This window comes from Pinus tabuliformis, chromosome 3_1, assembly GCF_031772625.1.
Source record: "Pinus tabuliformis cultivar Carrire ecotype Pingquan chromosome 3_1, CPIR1, whole genome shotgun sequence".
NCBI classification, from domain to species: Eukaryota; Viridiplantae; Streptophyta; class Pinopsida; order Pinales; family Pinaceae; genus Pinus; species Pinus tabuliformis.
Genome location: NC_142301.1, coordinates 797,942,973 through 797,965,592, shown reverse-complemented (window position 1 = coordinate 797,965,592; position 22,620 = coordinate 797,942,973). Strand labels below are relative to the sequence as shown.

The following is a 22,620-nucleotide window of genomic DNA, read 5'->3' as shown; positions in this document are numbered from 1 at the left end:
CCGATATGGAGCTTTCACATTGCATGACTTCAAACATGCAGAGAAGGAAGCCGAGAAAATAAAAATGTTAAATTTAGAAATCATCCCAAAAAGGCAGTATGATCCTAAATCTGTTGCCTACAATGTCACTTCTCATGCCAAAATCGCCAAGTTTGAACATGAGAAGGATAGTTATGATGATTTGTTTGCTTCAGCTGAGGTATTTTCTCAGGTGAAACGACTGGAAAAAATCAAATTGGGAGCGAAGGGACTAGAGGAATTTTACAAGTTCAGGACACAAAGATTAGAAACGTTACCTCTGGACTTGTTAAATACTACCTCTATGGTGCAATCGGAAGGCCACTTTGAAGAGAAAATTATTGAAAAGACTCTTGAAAAGAAAGGGACCCCAGAAAGGGAGTAGACACAACAAGGAACTAGTGAGCCCCTTGATATGAATATTCATATTGATCCTAAGTTAATCAAGGATCGGGAGTAGTTCGACTCAATCATCAATAACTCGAATAAATCCCAAGAGCTCACTACACCAAAAATGCCTACAATGCAGAAGCCAAAAGTTATTACAGTTCTGATTGAAGGAACAAGCGGCCTACCCAGAATTCAACAGGACATAGAGATTATTCCCAAGAATCCCACTTATGAGATTGTGCTAGAAATTGAAGAAATACCACCTCTCGACGTCTTCTACAGTTCGAAGCACAGGGCTATAGTTAAAAGACAGAGGAAGAAGAGGAAAATTGATCAAAGTCCTCTTTTAACTCCTCAGGCATAAATGATGAATGTGGTATGGAAAGAAGAAGTCGATCCCTCCGAGGATTTAACAAAGATATCTCAGTTTGCAGGAGCTTACACAGTGATGACAATGGAGAAAGCCATAAAGCTTAGCCATATGATGAGGGAAAAGGATCAAATGATTACCCAACTTGAGGTGTAGTCGGCAGAGCAACAACAAAAGATCAATTAGCTTGAAAAGCAGTTGATAGAACAAAGGCAGAAAAATGAACAATTAAAAGAGCAGTTGAAACTGGAAAAGTAGAGGATTGATGAGCAGACTCTCCATAAACAACAGGAGTTGTCTCAAGAATTGAGCAAGCTTCAGATGTTAAGTGAGCAAGAAAAGAAGGCAAAGGAGGAACAAATTGCACAAATGAAAGAACAGATAGAAAGGTACAAGGGTTATCCACAGGTAAGTGAATTCAGAATAGAAGCTTTGGAAATAACCAAAGCCTTGTCCTGACAGTTGGATATTCTTTGCCGCAATATATCATTGGCCAACCCCTTATGTGATATCTCTACATCAATGATTGAAAAGGCAGTAGATGCTAGACTTGAATTAGATAAGGCAGATGAAAGGTTAACCAATTTTCTATCCTGGCAAGATTCCAAAGAAGGAATGGCTGCCAATCTGCCAAGAATACAAGAATCACATAAGGAAATCTTGTTTTCTGAATGGGAGTCCCAGTTAATGAAAGCTGAAAGAGCAACTTATAGATGCAAAGCTGCAATGAATGGTCTGATCGAATTGATAAATAACAGTTTGCATATGTCTAATTTGATCACCGATTACTCTCCAGGTAAACTCCCAAAAGCAAAGTTGTTGGAGCAACATTGGAAACAAGAGCTGGCGCACAAGGAAAAACAGATTGGACGAATCCAAATCTTGACATGGGAAACATTCTAGTTTGTCCTTGTCAAGCCACATAGCCAACAGATCACCATGAAATGTCTTTCAGATGCAATCAACTACATGATCTCCCAACTCTTCGATGCCACCTATACAACTCAACTACATTCCAAGATGAGTCAGCCTCCAGAAATCTAGCCTATTCTTGCAATCTGTCAGTTGCAGTCACAGGAAAAGAATTCAATACAATGAATTCATTCAACCGCTACAACACCACTATTTTCATGATAAATCCTAGATTTATATGTCTACTGTTAGACCAGTGCATAGAGATTTTTATTGATAGTTTGTTTTTATTTTTAGTATTTAAATACCCTTTCATGTATTTAGAAAGGGTCCTAAATTTGTATTAAAAACTTGACTTGGGAGTTGCACTACTGTACTTCTAATATATTTTTATATCAAAAGTTGGACCAAAGTTCTACATTTTTGTCAAAGAGGTTGTTATAAGATTTTCACTATTGCATCTTTTGAGGGTGTTCTCAAATAGAAAAGCAGAATCTGGATGTTGTTTACATTGGGAGAATTCAAATGCATACAATACTATTATCTCTATCTTTTTCTTATTTATCTATGTGAATGAACATTTCTCAACATTGCTATTTTATATATATATATATATATATATATATATATATATATATATATATATATATATATATATATATATATATATATATATATATATATATATATATATATATATATATATATATATATAGATATATATATATATGTTTTTCAAGCAATTCTTTAGCTTGTCATTTCTGAATGTTTTAGAATTGTTATCATTTGGATATATATGTCAATGATATATATTATGATCAATGCAATAATGTTTTTATTATTACTTTGTTTAACTACTTAAACAAAGTAATCATCATATGAATGCATATTTCTATTTTATGAATAAGTCATCTTTATGGTTATTTGTTTAATAGAAACAATCAAAAATCGTGTTGTTAAAAGAATACACGGGATAGATCAGTTATATTTGTATATTTTTGCATTGTAGAATAAAACACTTATCACTTTCGAGTATACATTATAAACCAATCACCTATCAACTCATATATCACTGGGAAATTGGTCCCATTACATCCAATCAGAGCCACCACACCAAACAGAAAAGTAGTTGTACTAAGGTTCGGACTGGGTGGTTTTCCCCAATGTTGATGCAGTGATTTTAGAGGCATCAACAAGTTCGAAACCCAGAATGCGGGATTTCGTCTGAAGCAGGTACATAAACTCTTGTAACCCCAATACTTGTTTTCATTGAAGTTTATCTCTCATGAGCAGCAGCTGCCATTGCACAGTAATCCTAATCCTTCATCTAAATGGATGTTTCATTACACAATAACCCTAATCTGTCATCTAAAATGGAAGCTCCATTGCACAATACCCTTGATCCATTATCATTTTATTCTTCCTTAAGGAATTCCATGGTGCCCCCATCGATGAAGCCTTGTTTCACTCGCCACTGCCGCCTCGAGCCCCCAAAGAGCCAAGTTTGGACCCCTCAGTGGATGCTCGTAAATAACAAAAAAAACATTTCTAACCTTCCTTTGTCTGCATATTTCTATCATTTTTTCGTTCTAATTGTTTCACCTTAGTTGGGGGTTTATTTTCTCTCACTATGGTTGGATTGTAAAAAATACAATCGTACTTCCTTTGAATTGTTCTTTTGTTAACCCTTGCCCTGGGTTTTTTCGATCTAGCTTTGGTGAGTTTGGGAGCTTCCCTCTCTTTCGGATGGATTGAATTGTCACAACACTTGGTTTGGGAAGTGGATTTGAAGTCTGATAATTAAGATCTATAAACTGGTAAAGGGCCAAACCAATTATAAATCCAACAGAGATCACTGAAAAATGAAACATTTAGAATACATAAATCAAACGATTAATATATCGATTCCATTTAGATAATAGAAAGTATGAGAACCACAAATATATCGATTTGATTCAGATAATAAAAAGTATGAGAACCATGAATTTGTTGTTTAGGAGTGACAATACCAAAAGAAACGTTTAATGTATCACTTCGATTGGCCATAAAAAGTGAGAGGATCATGAATTTGGTATTGAAGAGGGAGAGTATTGAGTGACCATCACAGTGTTTGGTGTGGTGGAGGGATGTGAGTGCACTTATGGGATGATCAGTACAAGAGAAGGCTGCATGCATGCATTAATTCAGTCATTCATGGAAAACAAAACACCATGTTGTTCACACTGCATTTGACACCCCATTTCTAAAGGGAAGGAATAATGTACGATCATGGATTCCAAAATGTGTGACGCTGAGACTGCCTGCACACTTATTTAAGATTAAAATGGCCAAAGGCCTCCATTTTTCCCTTCTAGGATGACTAATCGTTTCCCAACAAGATTTTTAAAAAAGACTAAGAACTAAATTGTCTTCACAGTGCTTTGTGCAGGCACAAGCAGGTGAAAGCAGCAGTGGAATTGCTCGATAGAATGAAGGTGAGGATCACCCTGGATACTGACACATATGTGTTGCTACTAGAGGGATGGGAGATCTTCGACGGTGTGACTAATGCTATAATTACCTTTGGAGAAATGGTCAGCCGCATCAGATGGTTGTCGAACAACATATCAACTTATAATGCCTTCTTGAGCATTCTGGTCAATGGCTCTTGATTTCAAGAGGCACCAAGGTATCTGGCCATGATGAGTAATAGGAAGTGTTTTCCCAATCTGGCCTTCTGCTGAAATACACTGCAAATCCTTTACCAGGTTAAGAACATGAAGGATGCTTATGGAATTCAGGAGTTTATGAGGGAAAATGGTATTGTCCTTGATTTTCCCACTTATTCTTGCAGTGCAATCCCAATCCAAGTAGATTTTGTTGTCCTTTTGTTGGATGAGATGGTTTTTAATGGTGTATTTCCTGATTTTAAGTCTTACAATACCAATTTTGAAGGCCTTTATCACTGCCCGCAAGGTGGATGAGGGATGAAAAAAAGGTGGAGGAGGGATCAAGCATTTTTTGAGAAATGACTAAGAATGAATTTTGTCCTCTCTATGATAATTATGTTATGCCAATAAAAATGTACCTTGAAGCAGGTGATCCATATATGGTTGTAATGATGTCGAAACACATTATACAAAAGGTCATTTTCCCAAAATCAGATTGTGCTGCTATATTAATTGATTGATTTTGTGACCCAAGAAGATCATTAGAAGCAATAAAGTATTCTATGGAGGCAATTTCCAGAGAAGTGCAATTACCTATTGAAAATATGACAAAGTTGATGAAGGCATTGAGTCAAATAGGTAAGCAAGATGCATATGCACAACTTGAAAAAAATAAATGAAAAGTATTTAAAGTCAGACCAAGTAATCACTTTTTAAATTTTTCAAGTCAGTCCCCTTGAGGGGGAGCTGTCTGCCGTCGAGCTAAGCCAATGTTTACGATGTTGGTTTCCATTTCTTATTTTGATGAAGTGGTTATCAGTGGATTTCAAAAACCTCGACAAATTGACTGAGGTAGTATAGATGAAGCTCAACAGTGGAATAAGCTACTCTCACTGGAATAAGTTGCTCTCAGTTTTTCCGTTCTTTTTTGGTAGCTATTTGTGTTATACAATGTTTAACTCTGTGTCTTAGGGTATCATTTATCTCGATTAAAAACATCTTGGACTTTATTGCAATTCATTTTCTCCTTTTTCTTCTTTTCCATTGTATTGATTTCAATTTGTAACTTTTGTATGTTGAATTATGGCTTAGGAGGAGATTAATTTTTTGAGAAAGAGTAAAGATATTCTAGTTGTTTTATGTTGCAAGTGTGTCTTGAAGTTGCTAGTGATGGATGTAGCTCCTCTTGTTGTTTCTCCAACAATTTCCTTAATGAGAAAATTGTTGGAGAAAAAAAGTAGTTTATATCTTGGTTCTATCTCTAGGTAGCCAACTTCCTAATAGAGAGGGTTCGACACACACGTGTGCAAAGCTCCTCCAACAGTATCATAATATAGGCTATAGCTCTATTTTGGATTTCATAATTTCATTGTTTGTATCCCTTTGTGGATTTTGGGCTTGAATATCATTTCTGAGCTCAAAGCAAAACTACCCATTATAGGCTCTTCCTTCAACTTGTTTTCCCTAACCTATTTGTATTGTCTTTTCTATAGGGTTCATTCTTTTTGTGTCGATAATTCCAATAGAATTTTCTATATAGGTGAAAGAATAGATTCACCAAGAATTTGATATGATACCACAATATGCTTGGAATATGCCTTGCAAGGAAGTCAAAAGCACACTTTGTATCATTTCATATTAATTAATATTCTCCTTTCTTCCATAGGAAACTTTCCTGTTGGTCTTGATTCACGATCACAGATCCTTTGAGTGAGGTGAGATAAGAGTTTTTATGCCTACCTCCAACCACTCCTAGATAAAAGTCTTTCAAATTATCATCTTGACATTAAATGCCTCTTCTTTCTCATTATCCAGTTCCACTTGAGCCTTCCTGTAGTTCTCATGTCTGGTATCATTGTTTATTGCCAATTGAAAGCTTGTTTTATAAATCAAGAGCAAGGAGTGCAATTTTCGCCTTCAAAATATTTTGTTGCTATAAATATTTTTTTGGGAGTATTTATTAATTCGTTTTTGTTTTCAATTTTGGAACTTGAGTGGTACTGAATTCACTATGTGCATTGTTTAATTTGAGGACTTAAGTGATACAATTTCTTTTGCAGCAATTTGCAGATGCAGAGAATGCTAATCAACATGCCATGATTGAACTTCTAAAGGAACATTGTGCATAATCTTCTTTGGTAAGTTTGTTGATGCAGTGCAAAAAACATAAATACATATTTATTGTTGACAACTTGACCCTTCATATGTGTTATGATTCTCAGTTAAGGTCTTCCATCCTCTCTCTTTCTCTCTGTTGTTTATCATTAGGATCAATATATTCTATTTGACATCTCAAGGAAAACTTGCCCAAGATTAGTTTTAAATTCTAAAAGGAGTGTAGCATTAGAGGATTAATCCTATATTCATAAATCCAACCAACATGAAATTTTTTTGGGGGCTTTGATCCTTGCCTAAAAAGCAATATTTGGAACTGATCAAGTGTCAAACTATGACATAAATTATGCTGGGACACCTTTGTAAAACTTAAAAATATATCTGTTGAATATTGGATATATGTGCTTTAGCCATTTCATTATTATTTTATCTTGTTATGAAATTAAACATTGATGCCTAAGAAATTAATATTGTAAACATCTAAGGTGTCTTTCATTTCAATTTTTAGAATTCACTTGTTTCCTTGCAACACAATTTATTATAGTTTTTGCACACTATCTCATCCCAATTTAATGAAAAATGGTCACTGACTGAAAAATGGTCGCTTATATGCACATTCTTCATGATTTATAGTGATAAAAGTACTTTTGTAAATTTTTTGTGACATAGATTACACTTTAACTTTTCTTACATTATATACTGTAAATTTGACAGGTTGAGCTTCAATATATGCATGATTATGCAAGGGTCAATACAAGCATTAGACTGACACCAATAACATATTTATCACAAGTAATTGGAAATGGGAATCTTTCTATAGGGGGTGAAGTTTCATTTTACATTGCATTAGGAAAATTCTTGAAATATGATGCATCCTTGAGTATTTCAAAGCTTTATTTTGTTTCTTCATTGACCTTGTAATATTTGGTCCTTGCCATTCTTGTAAACTGAAATAGCGAATTTTAGTGGGTTTTTTGATACAATATAGGGGAAATTGAACACATTTTTATGAAGCATTGCATTGAAAGTTTTATGGTGTCATACTGAAAGTGACCTATGCTTTGCAGAGTTGATAAGGATGATACCTTGAAGGCATCTTACTTGCAAATTGTGAGTCCTCTAACAAAGACTGTTGTTAGACCAGATATATCACATAACTTTTCAAGGAATGGGAATATGTTCACCATAGGCACTCAACATGATTTGGACCCACTAACATGAAATTGATACCCCATTTTGCAAAAGTGTCGAAAACAACCACAAGATGAAGGGGAGAAGGATGAGTGCATATTTTACAGATATAGGATAGGGATGTCACCTTTAAACCACAACCATACATTCCTTGAAGATTAATGGCCAAAAGTACCAATGTGTAAGCTTTTTTAGGTGGTGGCTAACCCAGAGAGATGACCATCACATTCTCCCACATGCTCATCCTTGTCATGTGTTAAACATCGAGGTAACACCAAGTCAACCCCATGGCGATAAGGGTATCATCTACAATGAGGTAATTTTTGGCGTTGTGGCATATGTTCTAATGGGAATCACAAGACAACTTGGGGTGAAACTATTGGGTCTAGAGATAGAGAGATATATCCCCATACCATGGATTAGAAGAGATAATAAAGAGTAAAGGCTCATTAGGAAATGAAGCAGTAACCGTTTTTCCATCACTAGTAGGAGGGAGTTCATATAACTTCTTTGTGAAGACTAATTATTTCTTAGATTTGACGACCATAAACTCCACATCAAACTCATGAAAGATAATAATCCATTTGGAATACTTTCTTCCATTGACTTGTCTACTAAGAAAATGGTGCACAAGGTTGGAGTTAGTGACAAAGATGATATTACGCAAGAGGATATAGTGTCTAAGCCATTAAATAATGAAGAAGAAAACTAGAGCCAACTTTTCAATGTACGAATAACAAATTTTTCCCCCACTAATCCTTTTCTAAGGTAGTAGATGACATGCCCATTACGGTCCTTTTCCTCTTGGACAAGAATGATTATGAGAGTTGAATATGAAGTTGCGAGATATAAAATGAAGTCCCAACCATAATTAGGAGGGCTCAATAACGAGGCTAACATCAAGGCCTTTTTCAAGGCATCAAAAAATCATTGTGCTTAGGCATCCCATACAAATGGTATATCATTTTTGAGAAGGCACATGAAACCCTTTGTGATCTCAACATAGTTGGAAATGAATTAATGTAAGAAGTTTTCTTTTCTGTAACCACCCCATCCCACATTTACCCACTTTTACCAGTTCTTTAGGGTAAACATGAGATGAGTGTTATTATGATATGACCCAACCTCGAAGTTCCAGTCATGGAAGTGGGGTCTACTAACTAGAAACATATTGTCATCCCTCATAGACACTAGATCACACAGGTGACTAACAAAAACCAGTGGTGATCAATCACTAAGTTGGAACTTTCACTTCTTATACTTTACGCCCCAACTACATGCTTGACACACTGTGCATGCATTTGGAAGGCTCCCACCGCACTCATGAGCCTTCCTGCATGCGGTTATAATCAAAATTCTCCAGTTCAAAGGGTGAAATTGTGATATATGTGCCACTTTTTCAAGGCTAACCTACAGGTTGCTTCCCAGTACTACCCAAAACTCTTTAGAACTCATTATAGAATGACAACAAGTATTTATGATGAATACTAAGGCTAGAACTTGCTCAAACATACCAGTCACATGATAAACATTTTGTCAAGCGTGTAGTGAACATAGTAGCTATAGGTCATGAATGCATATCTGATCATGATCCTCTTAACTTCGTTAGAGAATCATCAAGAAGGCCCAATTCCCACTCAAGATAGCTGCAACAAAACTTGTTATCCCATGCATACATTAACCATTCCATAAATAAATCATGAACAAGATCCATGACAATAGTACATCATTCAACCATGCCTCTGAGCATATATAACAAGAATAAAATAAATGAAAAGCGAGTCGTAATCTCAACATAATAACCATTATATGTGCTCATAGATCACAATAGGAAATTAACTCATATTAATCATATGCAAAATCTAACCAAGTCAAGGACTTCCACATACCTGTTGTTGGGAAAAGTATCCAATACGGAATGACCCTATCCCACTCTAAGGGTGATAGTACCTCAGCAACAACTGAATACAAAGCTATTCAAGATTACTTCTTTATGAGATGTAAGAGAGAGGAGAAAGGGATCCACTAACCGTTATCTTCCGCTAATGGTTGATCCAATCTTCCCTCTTTGTTGCTTGCTCCCAGCTCCTTGCTCTTTAACTGGCCCAGCTACACAAAGATCCTGCAAAAGCACAAGAAAGGGAAACTACAAGAAGCATACATCCATAACTGATTCAAGGATTAGAATAAATCAAATATACAAGCATCAATTCACCATAGAGACACATGCATATAGAAGAACCTCAAATGCTTTATTAATGGAAGAAGTAAAGTTCTGAGAATGTTACAACCATAAGAGGCCCAATCCAGCAACACCTCCCAGCAGAAAGAAATCTCCTCTTCACCTCCTTCAAAGCAATCACCCAATAGTTCTATACACAAACCAACATCACTTCCTTACTTGCACAAAATTCCAGCCCCCATAGACCTCATGAGAGAGCTCTATATATAGGAGATTTGGAGAAAGGATGAGTCAGCTTGAGACTGACATGAAGCTGACTAGTGTCCTCTCCCACTTTAGTTAATCTTCAGTTCTTGAGTCCACTTGGAGATTCTTGCTTCCACTTGGAGATCAAGACCCTCTTACTCATCACAAGGCGAATTCCTTGACCCAAGTGTCAGTTTGGAAGCTTCCTGGGCAATTGACACCTTGCAGAATGACTGTGCCACTTGGCCAATCTCGCCCAGCGCAGGTAGCCTTCATTAGATTTGACATTCAGTGCAGGTATAGAGTGGAGCAGTTGACATTCAGCGCAGATGCTCAGTGGAGCAGCTGACATGATCCAGAAATAGCTTGTTTTTTAGTGTTTTCAGGTGGAGAACTGATTTTCAGTGCTGTGGTTTGCTGACCTTGTTCCTCTAAGGGTAAGAACAACATGTTTAGGGACTTTGGATCCCTCAGATTATCGACATTTCATGCTCCATGCTTTTAGGCACAAAAATGTCTATAACAGTTGCCCCCTAAAGTATGAGGTCGTTTATCGGGTGAAATGCTTTATCAGGAGGATCCGAAGTTCATTCAATCGCTGAGAGGTGCCCTGTAATAAAATACAATACAATACATTATTTTTCATTCTGCTTTCATGATCTAGCTGAGGCGGGCATTCCCATGCTCAGCTTTATAAATTCATTTTGGTACATAGAACAGACGATCGTCTGATGGTAGACTGATAATTCTCTGCTGAAATTATCATCCTTTGAGTAGGATGATCATCTGTTGCAATGATGTACATAACAAATGTCTTTATATTTCCTGAATATATATCGCAGCCCGGATGGATGAAACTAGATCCAGGGTCTTCAATCTCGTTCGATCTTTACTCTAAGTACAAGTCGATCCATGTGAGAATTACGTTGAAGTCGAACATGGAAAGACATCGCTTGATTACCGGTCAATAATGTAAACCGTTAACAAGCGCGAGAGGAATCACCAATAATGACAATGACCCTCAAGGTACTGTAGTACAATTCACGTGGTGTGAATAAAGGACTTGGCGTCGAACACCACGCAAAATCTTCTGGTCGAAGGTCATTGATGTATACCTGTCGCCGGAAGTGAGAAACTTGCCATTGAGGCATGCAAGCTTCAAAGTACTGGGGGGGTTGTTCCTAGATCAACTTCCTGGATAATGAGCTAAAGTCGACAAGAAGCGATCCGTCAAAGGAGGGCCTTAATGAATCCCACATCAGTGACACAGAACGGAGCTAATGATTTTAGTGGAGGTGAAAACAATCTGTGAAATATGATTCAGGGTGGCGATCATGGGTGGATGAAGGATAATGCATGGCAGTGGATGGGACACGGTTGACTCTTTCTGAACACATCTCTTGAACATATAACGACACTGATGTGATGGATCAGTAGCATTACCCCAAATGCGGATGGTTTGGCGAGGACCATGGTGATGAGACCGGTGAATGAAACAACCCAACCCGAGGTGATACGGAGGACAAAGTGTCATGTTCAAGAGCGACTTGCTACCATTAAAGCTTTGAGGTTCTCCCAATTTTTCCCCAGTCATTTCTGACCAGTACCTCTTTATTTTTGTCAAGCTTGAGGAGGATAACATATGCTTGTTCTATAACCTGCCCTTCGGGCAAGCCCATCGCTATGTTTTAACGAGCCTCGCGATATGGAAACTCGTTCTCGTCTAAAGACAAGTTTGTCGCTATTTAATCATTTTAACGAGTCTAACGACAAGGAAAACTCAGTCCTTTTCATTTTTAGAGAGTCTGAAAAGGTACAGAAAGTTAACTCCAAAATTCCTTTTTCGTCATCTAATCCCTTAAGTCCGAAAAAGTATAAAACAATACAGAAGGGATGAGTTTTCGGTACTTTTAACGAGCCGAACAAAACAAGCACTCGATCTTTTTGTGCAATAATCCCTCAGGTCCAAAAAAGATTAAAATTTAGAGGAGGGATAGCTCTTCCGGTCGTTTAACGAGCTGGAAGGCCAAAACTCGGCAAACTTTTCATATTTTACGAGTCAGATGAAAAGAGCTCAAAGAAGACTCGTCTTTTGAGGAACGAGTGATAAACAGGGATAGCAGCAGATTCCAGGTACAGGTTGGAATTTTCCAATCGCGGCAGTGTCACAAGGATGGCTAGGTGAAATCACTCTTCGCAGCTGTTCCTCAAAATGGGTAAACAATCATATGGAGGTGAACGATCGGCCAAATGACGGTGGAGGTGACGGGTGCAAACACGACCAAGGCTCTTTATGGTTGATAAAATTACGATCACAAAGGTTATTTACCGGGATAGGTTCTTTTTTTAGATAAAAATGAGCTTAAACTCTGGAGGAAACATTGCTCACTGCTTTTATTTATTTTTTAACGAGCATGAAGACCGCGTTAAAACTGCTCGGATCTTGCGTTTATTTTTTAACGAGCATGAACTTTATGCTAAAACTGCTCGATATACCAGTCATAAGATAAGAAATGTCTTCCTGCAAGATTCCAATTTTTATAGAGCTTGCACCTCACATAAGCTATGCTCCATAATTTGGCAAATTTTGACCTTTGCCCCCCATCCTTTCTTTATGTAAGTTAGGAAACGATCAATGACCTCTCTTTGCTTACACTCAAAAAGGTTTGCATGCCCCCAGGTATAAGGTACAATTTCAAGGCTGCCCCTACTTATCCTTCAAAACATTTGTTTTGATGGGTGAGGCTTGCCTCTTTCAGGTTATCCAAAAAATGGTTTTATTTGCTGCCGCAAATGAAACTCTTTCTTCGGCGATGTCTATCATTAGGTTACTCAAAGATGGTTACTATTTGTTGCAGCAAAGGAATCTCTTTCTTTGGAGGCTGCCCCTACTTATCCTCTAAAACATTAGTTTTAATGGGTGAGGCTTGCCTTTTACCCAAAGATGGTTACAATTTGCTGCCGCAAAAGAATCTCTTTCTTTGGTAGCCTACCTATTTAGACAAAGGTGAATGACTAGAAATCATCAAACACATAACTTTGACAAAAGAATCCTGTTCTAGAGCATCCCCTCTTCCTTCCACGGACGGGGTACGGACTAGTCATATTCCTTCGCGGAAATTCTACCTTATACCCAAGGTTTTCTCTGCCCGAAGCAGACCAGGATGCATGCCCCCTGGGTTCCAGTCCCATCTTTCCGAATCACTCGCACTCATCGGGAAGGAGGACTGGGGGTGGAGACATTTCTTGGGTGAATAGACCATTGAGGGTTGGTATTTGACTATTTGCGATGCGTGATCCTGGGAATGAAAGTTGGTCTACGAGCTTGACCATTCTTCCTTCGTGTGGAAAACACATTACTCTAAAGAGTGAGGAGACTATAGCTCCCATGCAATATATATAGTCTCGTCCAAGGAGTAGGTTATAATCCAAGGGTCCTTGAACGACCATCACGTTCATTTGAACGGTCTTCCCTTTCAATGTAACAGGCACATTGGGGAGGATCCCTAATGGTCGACTGGTTCCTTTATCAAAACCCGAGAGATTTCTTATCTCAGGAAAAAGCTCTGGGGAACCCAGTGCTTTCCAAGCAATAGAGGAAAGGATACTCACAGATACCCCTTCATCAATGATAGTTCCAGCCATTACCATTCTGTAGATTTGGACTATGATTCTGAATGGTATACTGGCTGGTAACCGGGGTCTGCCTAGTTGGTTCCAATCAAAGGACACAACCAGGTTGCTTGGTGGTGGGACCGAATACACGGCCGGATACGATCCTGACGATGTTCCTTCCTGTGATAAATGAATGGGCGCATTGCCCTGATGCTCATCAGAATCTGTGTTGATGAAAAGAATCTGGATGGTGTCATCCTTATTCTCTTCAGTGAGGGTGTCATTTGAAGATGAATCTTCAGTGACGGTGTCATTTGAGGATGAAACCTCTGAAGGAAGAACCGGGTCAACTGCCGTATCGACCTTTAGACTTTCGTCTGGTCTGGATTCAGTAGGTTCATTTTCAATGACTGACGCTTCAGCTGACCACTTGAGCAGGCCAGCTATATTTTCAACCAACGAAGGACTTAGCACGAGTTTTTTGTATCCAGGAGGAAGTATTACCGGTGAAACCGGACGATCTTCCAAAACTCTCTTCGCTTCGTCTAAGAAGGGACAACGATGGATGGCGTGACCGCCTTCACACAGTCTGCAGGGGGATCTTGCTCCCCCTCTTCATCTTGAACCTTCACTTTCGCTGGTTGACGGTAAGCAATCAACATGGCTATCAGAGGTTGATGCTCTCGAATTGTGCAACCGAGGGGACCAGTCCCTTAGTATCCGGGGAATACAGGGACAATCTCTATGGAAGTGGTCTCCTCTACATATGACGCATGGCGATTTAGGCCCGGTCTGTGCTGTGTGTGGGTTTTTGTCAGATGTCTTTTGCTTGCCCCCAGTCACCTTAGGCTCCTTCTTCTTCCTTTCTCTCTTCTTCTTCTCCTTCCTCTCCATGGGAGCTTGGCTTTTGCCAGCCCCACCTTGTGAAGATGAAGGATTAGAGGAAGAGTTATAAGAAGCAGAAGGCTGGTGGGCAGCTCTAGACTGATCTAACTGTTGACTCGACTGCTCAGGAACCATGGTGGTCTGAACTACATTAGTTGAGAATAGCCAAATAGGCAGGCCAATTGTCAGTCCTGGAAGCGACAATGTGGCCATGTGGGGCGCACCGACTTCTCCCCAAGAGGAGAATGGACTAGGATTTCCATCATGTGGAATTCCTTGGTTGGGGCGTTCCATGTTCTCAACTTAAGATCAACGCGGGAATAGGAGGTGATTATGTTCCATTTAAAATAAATTTTATAACGACGCTTAGACACAACTTGCTTTTTCACTGTTTAAGAGTTGAGAAAAAGCTAAAGATGACTCTAGTCTCCTTCGATGTTTTAACGAGCCCGAAGTGACAAATGCTCGGTTGGACTTTTTCAGTTATAGAGTTTGAAAAAGGCCAAAAGAAACTGCTCTGGAGTTCTAGGCAGAGGGTGTGCCAAACTTTTCGCAAAACCACAGAATACGTTTTACGGTACGAGTGGTCGATCTTCGTGAATGCTATGTTCACTGCATTGCGATCAGTAGGGCGGCCGACACGGTTTCCTATTGGATAAAGGCTTTATTCCTATAGGGGTCTCCCAGTATATACGCGACGGTACGTGGGAGCACAAGTCCGTATTGATACTTATCGCTTCACCGTGGAGGAATCACCCAACCACTCAACGCTAAGATATCACGTTTAACGACGCCGGAACACGTCTCTAACTTAGACCTCTAGATGTTTGCGTTATGTTTCAATGCGTTGTTATGTAAATTCAATTTATTTTAAGGTTGATCTTGTTTAGCAGTTTGCCTTTATGGATCACCACGAGATGTATAGTAACACTCCTAAATGCAGTCTAAGATGATAAGCAAGCTTTTCAATCTTTCAACTTTGAAAACCTTAACTACTGAGGGAAAAGAAAGATAACACCTTTTCACACAGATCATAGAGCACACACTAATGCATTTTCCAAAATCAACATGCAAGCTGTCATAATGCACATGCATAATGCAAGTATTTCTTTTCTCTTTCTTAATGTTGGTGAAATGCAAAAAGAAAGCTGTTGTATAATTTTGACTTCAATTTCAAGTGAAAGCAAACAAGCTTGTCCAAAATCAAAAGACACCTTAAGATTTACTCGTTTCGACACTAGAAATATATAAATTCAAACCAAATGACGAAAGCAAAAGCTCAATCAGCTATGAACAGCAAATAAACTAACTCTTAAGATCAAAACGACACTTTATCACAGGTCTAGATCTAAGAGGCCACAGCAAGACTAGTTCACTTTCGTTATGGGAAACTGTAAATGTACAAGAAATACACAAAGAACAAACACAGTTTCTTTATACAACTGAGGCGGAATAGTGACAAGGAAAGTTGGTTTCAGATAGGCCCACTGACTGGTAACAAACAGCAAAAACAAGAGTGAAAACAAGGCAAGAACCAGTAGGAAACCCCAGCAGCACAAGGCAGGACTGGTCCAACGCAGGTGGAACACTGCCTGTTTGACCTTCAGCGCAGGTAGCCCCTTCAGGAACTGCGCTGAAATGCAAACAGCCTTTGTACAGCCTGCACTGAAGAATGAAACTTTCGTTTCTGGTGGTTTCCGGGTCACAGATTCCTCAAAAATTCACAGTTTTTGCTCAAATCAGAAGCTATCAGTCAAGGGCACACTAAGGGATGACAAGGAGGATGAAAAGCTATCACTAAGAGCTTATTAGAGTCCTTGTGGATCAGCTCTTCAAATCATAAACTTGCCCAGAAACTGAGCTAGAGTAGCTGCCCTCTACTTTGTATTTGAATGATTCAAATACAGTTCGATTCGGTACTCCCTTTGTTTATGAAATGAATAGCAAAAAACACAAACAACCAACAAGATACGATTCCCCAGCGGAGTCGCCAATTTGTTGTTGGGAAAAGTATCCAATACAGAATGACCCTATCCCACTCTAAGGGTGATAGTACCTCAGCAACAACTGAATACAAAGCTATTCAAGATTACTTCTTTATGAGATGTAAGAGAGAGGAGAAAGGGATCCACTAACCGTTATCTTCCGCTAATGGTTGATCCAATCTTCCCTCTTTGCTGCTTGCTCCCAGCTCCTTGCTCTTTAACTGGCCCAGCTACACAAAGATCCTGCAAAAGCACAAGAAAGGGAAACTACAAGAAGCATACATCCATAACTGATTCAAGGATTAGAATAAATCAAATATACAAGCATCAATTCGCCATAGAGACACATGCATATAGAAGAACCTCAAATGCTTTATTAATGGAAGAAGTAAAGTTCTGAGAATGTTACAACCATAAGAGGCCCAATCCAGCAACACCTCCCAGCAGAAAGAAATCTCCTCTTCACCTCCTTCAAAGCAATCACCCAATAGTTCTATACACAAACCAATAGCACTTCCTTACTTGCACAAAATTCCAGCCCCCATAGACCTCATGAGAGAGCTCTATATATAGGAGATTTGGAGAAAGGATGAGTCAGCTTGAGACTGACATGAAGCTGACTAGTGTCCTCTCCCACTTTAGTTAATCTTCAGTTCTTGAGTCCACTTGGAGATTCTTGCTTCCACTTGGAGATCAAGACCCTCTTACTCATCACAAGGCGAATTCCTTGACCCAAGTGTCAGTTTGGAAGCTTCCTGGGCAATTGACACCTTGCAGAATGACTGTGCCACTTGGCCAATCTCGCCCAGCGCAGGTAGCCTTCATTAGATTTGACATTCAGCGTAGGTACAGAGTGGAGCAGTTGACATTCAGCGCAGATGCTCAGTGGAGCAGCTGACATGATCCAGAAATAGCTTGTTTTTGAGTGTTTTCAGGTGGAGAACTGATTTTCAGTGTTGTGGTTTGTTGACCTTGTTCCTCTAAGGGTAAGAACAACATGTTTAGGGACTTTGGATCCCTCAGATTATCGACATTTCATGCTCCATGCTGTTAGGCACAAAAATGTCTATAACAATACCACTAGACCATAGATTGGGCTAAACCAAATCTCCCTTCAGCCAATCACCCACGTGTCATATTCCAAGCATGGTTGTGAGATAATATGGGTTAAACCCAAATAGAACCAACTAGTGTTTCCATAGACCAAACTACCTTAACCCTCAACCACAGTGATTTCACCTAAATCGGTCTAGAAATCACTAACATCGAGACAAGCTTGGATGCCTCCGACTTCCTTCACTGGCTCTAGAGAAATTTTCCTATCTCCACCCATTCGTCAATAGTTATAGGAGAAATCTCGTCTCCACCCTTGACCCTTGGAAATTTTCCTAAGCCACCTCAACCGAGATCCAATCCTACCGACCATCCAAAGCTTAATCAAAATAAAGAGCCCACTACATCATGGATATCTAGGAAATGGCAAGGCAAGGATGAAACCACTATCAATCCAGGAAAATCCCATGCCAATGACAACAAAATAACCAAAGAACCACATGTATGTACCATGCATCCAAATCTCAGCAAGGAAATCACACATGAAACTTGTTACCTATAATGAACTCTAGTTGTAGCTTCTTTTCCAACCTTCCCTTTTGCTCCCTTTCTTTCCTATGCTTGCTTGCTTGTCCAAGTGCTTCCTCTCTATTTTCCTAAAGTTCTATTTCTATAAGTGATGAAAAGTTAGAAATGAAAAAAAACCGTGAATGGTTTCTCTGATGACTTATTATCATTGATGTCTAGTCTCTTCCTTCCCTTTTTCCTTTTTTCTTCATTTTCCTCTAATTTCTCTCTAATTTCCCTTGCATGCATATTTGCGTCTCTTCATCTTCCTTTTCTCCTATTTTCCTGTATTTCCTTAATCTGTTGGGTCCCTATAATACTAGTGATTACCCCATTACTATTGTAGTTGTACCCCTTATTAATATTGTTGTGCCCCTATTATCCCCATATTGTTATTAATGTGCCCCATAGAATCCCTCTATTGTTATTTTTGTGGCTTTATATTATTATTGTTAGGTCGGCTGGGTTATATTGTGACTCCTTATACTCCTATATATAGAAAGGAGGTTTTGTCATTTGAATCATCCAAGAATTGTTCATTTATGTAATGTAAAGGAGGTTTCCCCCTCGAAGAGGCTGAATTCTAAGGCGTTGATCTATCTTTTCTATCTTTTTCTTGAGCTGGTTTCATAACATTTGGTATTAGAGCTTTGGATTCTAGGATTTCGCTGCTCCAAACAGGTCATCGTGGAATTTTCGCTAGAAATTTTTTTCTACGAAATTTTAGAAGCTAAAAAAAAACCCATTTGAGAAGACACCACGCTGAATCTCGGATCCAAATTTCAAATCTTTTCGCGCTATATTTGCAGAGATATGATCTGAGGAAGTTGGTATTTTTGCAGACTCCTGAATTACATTCCAAACAGGTGACTTGGGGAAAATTGTCATAACTTTCTCTCTAAGCATCGGATTGAAATTTCGTCAGAAGCTACAGAAAGAGGACAGACTATAGTTTCTTGTATATCTTTTTCAGAGCCAAAGGTTGAAATAGGGACACATGGCACGTCGTACAAATTCGCTCTACTGAACTAGTCTATAATCAGGTCACTGTGGGAGATTTGACATAACTCTTCCTTGGAGAATCCAATTGGGATCAGATTGGTGGTATTGGAAAGCGGACACAGAGGGCTACTACATATCACAATTTCATAACTCAATGATCAGAAATTACAAAGATACATCAGAGGCAATATCGAGCTCCTACAAAGCGAAAAAAAGTGTGTAGATTTTTTTAAATTTTTGCTTAAGCTTGGTTTGAAAAATTATTTTGAAGGAATTCAAAGGGCATAGTAGAGCATTGTTATCGGTAACTGATGCCCAGAGGAAAGAAAATGCAAACACCTAGTAAGCAACCTGAAAGCAGTAGCATGACTCATGAAGAAGAGGAAGAAATGCTACATGATATATCAAAATTACAAGACCAAGTGCAACAAATGTCAATCTCACAAAAGCTAACAGAAGCTAAGATAAATGGCATGGAATCTAAGATAAAGGGCGTGGAAGCTAAGATGAATGGCATGGAAGCTAAGATGGACGATTGGAAGACAGATTTGAAGATAGACATGGAAGAATTGAAGATAAATATGAATAAGTTGCTACAAGAAATGGTCCCTAATGGTGAAAGGCTAGTAAAGGAAACTCATGATGAGAACAAAAAAAATGTTAATCATGATTCCAAAGACCCTAATGTTGGATCGAAGACCCACCATATTCCAAAAATCGATATGAGGAAGTTTGATGGCAAGGATCCCGCAACATGGATATTACAGATGGAGCAATTTTTTGATCTCAATAATGTGCAAAACACACAAAAGGTACGTATTGCAACTTTATATTTGGAACCAAATCAGTTTGTATGGTATCAATGGATTTGCTATCGTAAACAAATTATCACTTGGGCAATTTTTACGGAAGAATTGACAGCACATTATGAGGATACAAAAAGCAACACTTTTTTTAGCCAATTGATAAGTCTCAAACAAAAGGGTTCAATAATGGAGCACATTGAGGAGTTCCAAAAATTGAACATAAGGGTAAAAAATATTCCAGAGGAGCATAGGATTGATGTGTTCATAGGGACTTTAAAGGATAATATCCAACATGATGTTCGCCTTTGGGAACCTGATTCATTAGAGAAGGCATTCAGGTTAGCAAGAAAAATAGAAAGCAAAATTATGGCAACCAGGAAGCACACCACTCACAAATATAAAGATGGAAGTGTTGTTGCCCCTAGTCTTCCATAACCTATAAGGTTGACACCACAACAATTGGAAGAAAAAATAGCAAAAGGGCTTTGTTATAGTTGTGATAGCAAATACACTAAAGGTCATAAGTGTGCTGAGAAGAAATTATTCTACATAGATTGTGAAGAGGAAGAAGAAAAGGAGCAAGAAAGGTCAAAAGAAGAGGATATACTCCAGGAACAAAGCCTAGATAAAGAAGAAATGAAGCTGACCATATCTTGTATTGCATTGGCGGGAATTACCACTCCTCAAACCATCAAGATAGAAGGACAAATCAAGAAGAAAAAGGTAATAGTGTTGATTGATTCAAGAAGCACCCACAATTTTATTCATTGTAAGGTAGCAAAAGAATTGAATTGCTTCTTATATCCAGCACCAGAGTGTCAAGTGATGGTTGCAAATGGAGGAACAATAAATTGCTCGGGAAAGTGCCATAATATCAAGCTATCCATGGGAGAATATGTATTGACTAGCCCAATGCTTTCCATTCCAATGGGAGGTGCTGATGTTGTACTAGGAGTCCAATGGCTACAATCCTTTGGTACAATAGCTTTTAATTTTCAAGAACGTTTCATGTAATTTTCTGTGGAAGGAAAGGAAGTTGAATTAAGGGGTATTACAGGGAAACCGGGAAAGATAATAAGCTCTAACGGTATGACAAAGCTTCTAAAAAAGGAACAAAGAGGTGTAATTGCACAATTATGTTCGCTAGATGTTTCCACATCGGAATCATCTATTTCTCCAGATCTCCAAAAAGTCTTGGACAATCATTCCAAGGTATTTGAGACTCCCAAAGGTCTCCCACCTATTCGTGATCATGATCATGCTATTCATCTAATTCCAAGAAGTGTTCCTCCAAACATTAGGCCGTACAGATATCCCTATGCCCAAAAGAGTGAAATTGAACGTATGGTTGCACAAATGCTAGAGGCTGGTATAATTCAACCGAGTCAAAGTTCTTTCTCTGCTCCAGTAGTATTGGTGCACAAGAAGGATGGATCATGGCACATGTTTCCAGATTATAGGGAGCTCAACAAGCTCACTATTAAAGATAAGTTTCCCATTCCTGTCATTGATGAATTACTGGATGAATTGCATGGATCAATTTACTTCACCAAGTTGGATCTTCGTTCAGGATATCATCAAATCAGAATGAAGACTGAAGACATTCTGAAAACAACATTTATAACTCATGAGGGTCATTATGAATTTTTGGTCATGCCTTTTGGCCTTACCAATGCACCTTCAACATTTCAAGGTTTGATGAATTCAATTTTCAAACCATTCCTTAGAAAATTTGTGTTAGTATTTTTTGATGATATACTAATCTACAGCAAGTCTTGGAAGGATCATGTTGAACATGTTGACAGGGTGCTACAACTATTGGAGGAGAAACAATTATATGCAAAAAGATCCAAATGTTTCTTTGAAGTACAAGAGGTGGAATATCTGGGTCATATTGTATCTCATGAAGGAGTTAAGGTAGACCCTAGCAAAATTAAAGCCATTAAGGAATGGAAAATTCCCACATCCATAAAGCATCTGCAAGGATTTCTCGGGTTGACAGGGTATTATCGCAAGTTTGTTAAGAATTATGGGAGAATAGCAGCACCTCTAACAACATTATTGAAGAAAGATGCATTTTCATGGACTCTAGAAGCAACAAAGGCATTCGAACATCTTAAAGAGGCAATGTGCCAAGCACCAGTCTTAGCTTCACCAGACTTCACAAAAACCTTTATTGTGGAATGTGATGCTTCAGGAAATGGAATTGGTGTTGTTTTAATGCAAGATGAAAGACCCATTGCTTTTGAAAGTCATCCAATCAAGGGAAAGTTTTTACACAAAGCTATTTATGAGAAGGAAATGTTGGCAATACTCCATGCACTTAAGAAATGGCGACCCTACCTAATGGGAAGACACTTCAAGGTAAAAACAGATCATGATAGCCTTAAATACTTTTTAGAACAAAGATTATCCTCTGAAGAGCAACAAAAGTGGGTCACAAAGATGTTGGGTTATGACTTTGAAATCATCTAAAAAAAAGGGAAGAAAAATGTGGTGGCAGATGCACTCTCAAGAAAAGATGAGGATGTGGAAGCATTCTTGTGCGCCATTTCTATTATCCAACCAGATTGGATAAACGAAGCAAGGGAGGAATGGAAGAATGACGACGAAGTGTGGGCACTTATTCGAAAGT

General features: G+C 38.5%; 1 pseudogene; it reads left to right on the top strand.

Annotated features, from left to right (window-relative positions):
• The first annotated feature begins 772 nt into the window (after positions 1–772).
• On the top strand, positions 773–5,044 carry LOC149189846 (uncharacterized; annotated as a pseudogene).
• The last annotated feature ends 17,576 nt before the right edge of the window (positions 5,045–22,620 follow it).